The sequence below is a fragment of the Bicyclus anynana genome, chromosome 24 (assembly GCF_947172395.1).
Source record: "Bicyclus anynana chromosome 24, ilBicAnyn1.1, whole genome shotgun sequence".
Classification (NCBI taxonomy): Eukaryota; Metazoa; Arthropoda; class Insecta; order Lepidoptera; family Nymphalidae; genus Bicyclus; species Bicyclus anynana.
Window position 1 is genome coordinate 4,174,314 of NC_069106.1, and position 8,315 is coordinate 4,182,628.

Below are 8,315 nucleotides of genomic sequence, written 5' to 3' on the forward strand. Positions count from 1 at the left end.
CTGAAATTTAATTTTTCAGATGATTAACAACCTTTCATGGAACACAAATTAACTATATAATTTGAAGATTAGGATTTATTTTTAACGGACTTTCAAAAAGGAGGAGATTCTACGTTCGGCTGTATGTATGTTTTTTTATTTATAGTTGGAGGATTCACAGGTGTAATTTTAGCTAATTCCTTTATTGATACCCTTCATGATACGTACTGTATACCCGTAGTAGCTGATTTTCATATGTTTTATTTTTACCCGACTACGGCAAAGCCAAAAGGGGGGAAGGATTTTGGTAGTCTATGTATGTATGTATGTAAGTTTGTTCCACCTTAGCGCCTAAACTACTGAACCGATTTTAATAAATGACAAAAGATTCGTAATAATTCAAATTGAGACATAGGCTATATCAATTTTGTAAAAAAAAATATGACGGAATTTAAAAAACATATTCTAACCTTGAAAAAAAACGGAGAAAATCACTATGTGTTTGGTATCAAACGAAAGGTCTTGACGAGCACATTACAAATATGTATATATGTCATATTGTTTAAGTAAATATATATGTTTAAAATGCCGTATTTTTTTATCTATAGGAGCAGTACTTGTGTAAGTATTGTTTTGATCTTTTGTGTTTAGAATTGGGTATATAAAATAGTATAGTACAGAATCACTTTTTGTATAAGTACTTACATATTTGCCTATAATATTAGGATTCCGTAACAAAAAAGGAAAAACAAACGGAAAACTTATAGGATTGGACTTTGTCGTTCGTCTTAGAGGCAACTTGAAATTGAAACTATGTATTTATCTAATCTAAAAAAAAAAAACTAACTTCTAAGTTAAAGTGAATAAGAACGTAATGTCACTAAAAACGTAAACTCCCAGATGTAATTAGTGAAGTTTCCAGCCCAAAAATTTAAAATCATAGTGTAGGTTCAAACTTCATCATCATCATTATCAACCCATATTCGGCTCACTGCTGCGCTCCAGTCTTCTGTCAGACTGTTAGGGCCATAGTCCACCACGCTGGCCCAATGCGGATTGGCAGATTTCACACACGCAGAGAATTAAGATAATTCTCTGGTATGCAGGTTTCCTCACGATGTTTTCCTTCACCGTTTGAGACACGTGACATTTAATTTCTTATAATGCACACAACTGAAAAGTGAGACTTTTCTGTCTACGTAGAACATGTTTAGAACTATTAAATGTGTCAAGTAATATCGTCATACAGTATTTAAAAAATTTGTAATTAGTTCTCAAAAAACTGATAAAAAAGTGTGTCAGCTCCGACGCACGAATGGAGATTACTCTTTCAGATCGACTGTCTAAATAGGTATATGTTGCCCCGCAGCACACACTATGTACGTCTCAATACCTACGCCTGAAAAGTGAAAGGTGCGCAGAATAGGTTGCGCACAAAAACGTAACGATGTCATTCGTTCAACGAATTTTACTGCACATATTTTTTCACTAGCTGACACCGCACGGTTTCACCCGCGTGGTTCCCGTTCTCGTAGAAGTACGGAGATAATTTATAGCCTATAGCCTTCCTCGATAAATGAGCTATCTAACATTGAAAGAATATTTCAAATCGGACCAGTAGTTCCTGAGATTAGCGCGTTTAATCAAACAAACAAACAAACTCTTCAGCTTTATAATATTAGTATAGATACCGGGGGCTTTTTTTTATTCATAATAAACTTGCGCTTGACTACAATCATGCCTGGTGGAAAACAATGATGAGGTTTAGGTTGGAGCGCGCTTGCCTAGAACATGCCTAATCACTCTTGTCTTGAAGGTGCACAAATCATAAATGTTAGATACACAGAAGCCGGAAGGAAATTCCACATCTTCGCTGTTCTTATTAGAAACGTCGATGCGTAATCATGTAAACATCGACAACAAAAGGATACCAATTTGCACGGTGTCTCGCTGTTCTGTGGTAGAATGGGGATGGAGGGACTAGATTGATATTGCTATGTATGAAAAATTGATACTTTAGGCATAACATGTGCCTTGAGTATTATATTCTGTGCTTAAGGAGTAAACTCCAAAAATACAAGGATCGGTGGTCCACATTATGTTTTATTTACGTAAGCTTTTTAGTAATATATATTTTTTTTATTAAAAAAAAACGCGAAATTGCTAAAAAGCAAAAGTTTCGCAGCTGACAGATAGCACGAGCCATACGCTCATAATTGCTGTAAGAAAAAAAATGAGATAAAAAATGAATTCGGCAAAATAAGACAGGAAGAGGCGGCATATTGCGGCTACTTCCGCGGTTTGCAGCCTGCGTCGGTGCTTATATGGACCTACCCTTATATAAAATAATGATAAACAAGCCGTTATTCCATATTTACATTTATATTTTTAAATTACATTTCAAAAGTTATTAGTAGTTTGTTAGCAAATTTTCTTAAATTATGTTAGTAATATTAGTTAGTATGTTCTTATTAAATATGGACCCCTGAAGGGGTAAAGGCGTCCTCCATCTTCTTCCACAACTCCCTATCTTTGCCAGATTTCATCCATTCGTTTCCGGTTATCTGAGTGATATCATCAGCCCACCGTCTGATTGGTCTTCCTACATTTTTTTTCCTAATGGACCTACCGTTACGATTGTTTAAATAATCTCGTATAGCGAAATATATTTTTTTTTATCCCATTTGTTGTTTTTTCTTCATTGTTATTTCTTGTTAGTCTGTGGTAGAAAAACTTAATATCTGCGCTATAAGCGTTGTTAGAGAAAATACTGCTAAACTATACTAATATTATAAAGCTGAAGAGTTCGTTCTTTTGTTTGTTTGGTTGAACGCGCTAATCTCTGGAACTACTGGTTCGATTTGTAATTTCTTTCAGTCTTATATAGCCCACTTATCGAGGAAGCCTATAGGCTATATTTTATCCCCGTATTTCTACGGCAACGGGAACCACGTGGGTGAAACCGCACGACGTCTGCTAGTACAGTATATGTAGTCAATCAAAGAGTACTGATTTTTTTTTGCATAAAGTTAGTTTATGATGCATTGTTTGTTTTTATACTTACGAAAATACAATATATACTTAAAAATAAATATTTTACTCCTTTTTTTTGTAATTCAATTATTATTGACATGATATGCTTTTATAAAGTAATAAAATACATATGTATTTTAATAAATTGTCGAGTTACATTACATAATATAACTTGAATATTTATAAAAATCAACGAAGTCACAAAGTAAAAATCATATCCATACAGTTCCAACGTCAAGGTAAACTTTTTCTTAATTTGATCAGCAATTGTTCGGAGCCATACGTCTGAGATGAAAAGAAAAATTAAAAAAAAAAAAACAGAACGGCTCGTGCCCAGACTCTCGTTTTTTACGGAAACCCGGTGAGAGCTTTTTGTTTTTTTTTATTACGCGAAATGCAGTGAAATTGTTTTTTTCAATCGCATGTTGCTAATGACAATTGCTCAGCAGATGTTGATGAGAATAATGTGTTTTTTTTTATATTTTTTACAAGTTAGCCCTTGACTACATTCTCACCTGATGCTAAGTGTGCAATCTAAGATGAAAGTGGGCTTACTTTGGAGTAGGATGCCAATCCACACCTCTTTCGGTTTTTACACGACATCGTGCCGGAACGCTGAGTGACGGTACGTCTTTGTCGGTATGGTGGTAACTAGGTAGGGCCGAAGCCTGGTTTCTTTCATGTGCAGATTATATATAGTAGTTGAACGCACTAATCTCAGGAACTACTGGTCCGATTTGAAAAAATCTTTCAGTATTAGATAGCCCATTTGTTGAGGAAGGCTATAGGCTATATATTAGCCCCGTACTCCTACGGAAACGGGAACTACGTGAGTAAACTAGTATTACTAGTATTTAATATTTGTACTTAACCAGTTTAGATAGTAATGGGGCCCTAATTATTATTTGCACCAGGGCCCTTGGTTACCTAGCTACGCTACTGGGTTTATTCATCAAATCTGGGCACAGAAATGTATTAAAAATGGTCGGCCTATTTTAAATGTAAACTCCTAATTCATTGGGACTTAACTCTTGGTGCTAGATATTAGAGGAAATACTAACTAAAAGCCTAGTGCCAACGTAGCTTCTTCAGGATCGTGGTGTTTGTATTTCTTGTAAGAAAAATCCCAATTACATATTATTATTTTTTTGTTTATTGACCTGACCCGGTCTTCGTACCCTGGACCTTAAGAAGAAAAGCAATCCTTAACCCAAGAAAAATCTTAATAGCAGCCTTTTTTTTCTGATTGTGTGAGTGCCGTAGGCTCCTTATGGGACCTCAGCGACGTCACCGGAGGGTTTGGGCGAGCGCAGAAGCATCGCCTGATGGGGCCCGAAGGCAGAGTAGATGGGCGGAACGACTCTCTAAGGCTCAGACTAATTAGATAAAGACCTGCCTCGCAAGACATTATTTTTCTGTCAAAGTATATGATCAATGATCTTATGCGATTATAAACACTGTCTCTATAGAATCGACGTTTCATAGTTTACAATCGTGTCCGTCGGTTAAAAGCCTCCGTAAAACTTTTTGTGTAGCTAAATGGCGTAAAAAACGAACAAAAACTGCTAGTTTAGTATAAGATATGTATGAAATCTAAGCTCGTTTTCCTTCGAAAATGGCAGAAAATTTTGTTCATGAATTTGGGTGCGATGATTTGAGCTCAGACTAAATACATAAGGACTAGCCTTATGTATTTAGTCTGAGCTCTAAGGGCGTCTCCTCTGAGACTCGGACCTCGGCTTAGAGGGCCGTTCGGGAAGGGTGTTTTGGCCTGGGTGTATCAGTCCTGGAGTTGGGAAGCTGGCGTTGTTGGTACACTCCCTTGTACGTAAAGCTGTCGGTCCTGCGCCTGATCTCTCACCGGTCGTGTCGGTCTGCCGTCCCATCGGACTATGAGAGAGAATAGAGAGTGCACCTGTGCTGGCTTACACACTTGTTCACTATAATGTCTCCTGCGTACATGGTTAATCTCAACATGAGATTGGCCGCCGTGGCCGAAAAACAGAACGAAAAAGAATATTTGGTCATATTATTTGTACTTCATGCAGTCCGCGGTACAATTTTTTTTTTAAAACCGCAAAAAAGCACCGACATGCCGGAAATTCGGCACATGCCGCGAACAGTCGTCGATAAAAAATATATTTGATCTGTGTGCTTTTTAGCAAACCATTCTTTTTTTCCGTACAATTTTTATCAACATCGCTTTAGCGTTTTTATAGTGACCAGATGGTTGTATGCAGATGACATTTTTTTTTGCGAAGTGCGATTTTTAGTGGTACTTTCTGTTTGTAGGCGCCGTTTCGTTGGCAGATGTTTAGCATATTGATTTTTTTTAATATCGATCTATATAAATAAGCTAGTTTATTGATTGCTATTGTGAGCTTGTTAGCATAGCATTAAAATTGAATTAAAAGTGTTTTTCTTTTGTTTTTCGTTTTTATTTAACTTCAACTTGCAAGTAACATGTTTTAATGGCTGAGGTCTTTGTAAGCTCGAAGCTTCTCTTATTGTTATTTAATTTTTAAGTAGATTTTAATTATCACCATTAAAGTAATAATGTAAAAAAGATTTAAAACGATTCAAAATTAATTTTAATGTTTTTATTGAATAAAATGAATTTTATTTTGTATTATTTGAAAAAGCGAGTAATTTATTTATGTAAGACTGATTTTGATGTAGTCATCATCATATCAGCCGATGGACGTCCACTGCAGGACATAGGCCCTTATAGGACTTCCAAACATCACGATTCTGAGCCGCCTATATTCAGCGAATCCCTGCGACTCGCTTGATGTCATCCGTCCACCTGGTGAGGGGTAGAGCAACACTGCGCTTTCTAGCATGGGGTCGCCATTCCAGCACCTTAGGACCCCAACGTCCATCGGCTCTTCGAACTATGATCCCCACCCATTGCCACTTCAGCTTCGCGACTTGTTGAATTATGTTTGTGTTGTATGAGTGGTGACTTTGGTTTTTCTGCGAATTACTTTATTTCATAGGCCATTAAAGAGTAGGTGGGTGGTAGGTATATACGCCTTTTTTGACGGCGTGGCGTAGTGAATTTACAAGACTGAGGTCTTCGATCTCGAGCTGGGCTAATTTAGGTTTACTTAATGAGAGCCGTGATAGCCCAGTGGATGTGACCTCTGCCTCCGATTCCGGAAGGCGTGAGTTCGAATCCGGTCCGGGGCATGCACCTCAAACTTTTCAGTTGTGTGCATTTTAATATGTTAAATGTCACGTGAGGAAACCTGCATACCAGAGAATTTTCTTAATGTCTGCGTGTGTGAAATCTGCCAATCCGCATTGGGCGTGCATGGTGGACTATTGGCCTAACCCCTCTCATTCTGAGAGGAACTCGAGCTCAGCAGTGAGCCGAATATGAGTTGATAATGATGATGATGATGATGATAAATTTTTCATGTAAATAGAGCAAGCAAAACGGCATCGAACCCAAGGCTACTTGATTCTGAACCCGGCTCTATTACTATTGAGCTATTAAGGTTTTAAATTCATTGCGCGAAATAGGTCATCATTGTCGGTAATTACCAGGTATTTACAAGATGCCTTCGATAATGAAAGTCAAAACCATTTTCGTGGAACAAATAACCGTGGATTATAATCATATAATTATATAATTATCATCAAGAATGTAGCACGCCATTTTAAATGATTTAACACTTTTACTTGCTATAAACGGGACTTTGTGAGAATGGTATAGATGTTTTAACACGTTCGCTGCAGCACTGATATTTCTGTACTTTCCTCTCTTACTAAAACTTTATGTGGTGCGGTACGAGGTCCATTGACCTCGTAACTCTTGAAGACGCTAGGCGTACGAGGTCCATTGACCTCGTAACTCTTGAAGATGCTAGGCGTACGAGGTCCATTGACCTCGTACCGCAGCGAACGTGTTAATGATGATGGTTTTGCTTAATACCCGAATAGGTTAGTTGTCACTTTTTGTTTAATGGTCTTAAATTAATTATTTTCGTTCTACTAGATCGAAAAAAAGTTACCTCTCATATTTTTTGAAACGTGATTACTTGAAAATTTAAATTTTTTAAATATTAATTTGATAATACGAGCTAGAACGTTGTCGGCCATGATGGTCTATATTTCAACTGTTTTATGACTGAATCGGAGAGTTTGACGAAAATATTAGTCAATAATTAGTTTGACATTGTGACGTCACAAAATGGACGGCAGCGTTTTTGACGTTTGAAAATTTGAAATGTCTGGCTGGTGGGAGGCTTCGGCATTGGCTAGTTACCACCCTACAGGCATAGACGTATCGCGCGTAAGAGATATTCTTTTTGGGGTTCCATTTGGGGTTGCGTTTTTAATTCATTGTTAATATTTTTTTAGCACATTAAATTCAAAAAAAGTTATATCGAAAAATATAACTTTATATCTGGAATTTCTGAACATTTTTGCTTATAACTTTTTTATTTATTGTTCTACGACAAAAAGTTACTGAACCAAAGTTGTAGAGAATTTAATTTTCTAAAAAAAATATTATTTTTTTTTTATCAAATAAATAGTTTACGAGATATATAGTAAAAACCATTTCCACTTTTATTTTCAAGATGGCGGCTGCGGGACTAGGGTGGCGACCCCACAAACTTGGTTTTAGCTTTACACAGCAAAAAAAAAATTGCGTCTAAAAAGCTTAAAAAAGTGATATATCAATCTATACTAATATTATAAAGCTAAAGAGTTTGTTAGTTTGTTTGTTTGATTGACCGCGCTAATTTCAGGAACTACTGGTCCGATTTGAAAAATTCTTTCAGTGTTAGATAACCCATTTATCGAGAAAGGCTATAGGCATTATATTATCCCCGTATTCCTACGGGAACGGGAACCACGCGGGTGAAACCGCGCGGCGTCAGCTAGTGGACTATATAGATAAAGCGTTTAGTGGTATCAGACGGTATTCGCGGAAACGCTAGGTATTTGGAAAGAAATCGATGCGTTTAATAAAATAAAATATAATTGCTATTCAAAAACAAATACCTCGGGCCCGCGGCCGGGACCACAATCAAAGGGTTTTGATTTGAATAAATCAATCCTTTATAGAAATGCACCCGTATACAGGGTGATCCATTTAGAGCGCAGGGATAATTTTTCTGTTTCATCATTGAAGACTAGTGGCCTTATTATGTATCTCAGTGTACCATTAAAACAATAAGTCACTACATCGAATTTCGTGGTATTTTCGTTTTTGTGATCATCTAATATAGTTCTTTCTACGAAATTACCTTGACTACATCATTTTACATCAAGTGGCTATGATGTTTTGT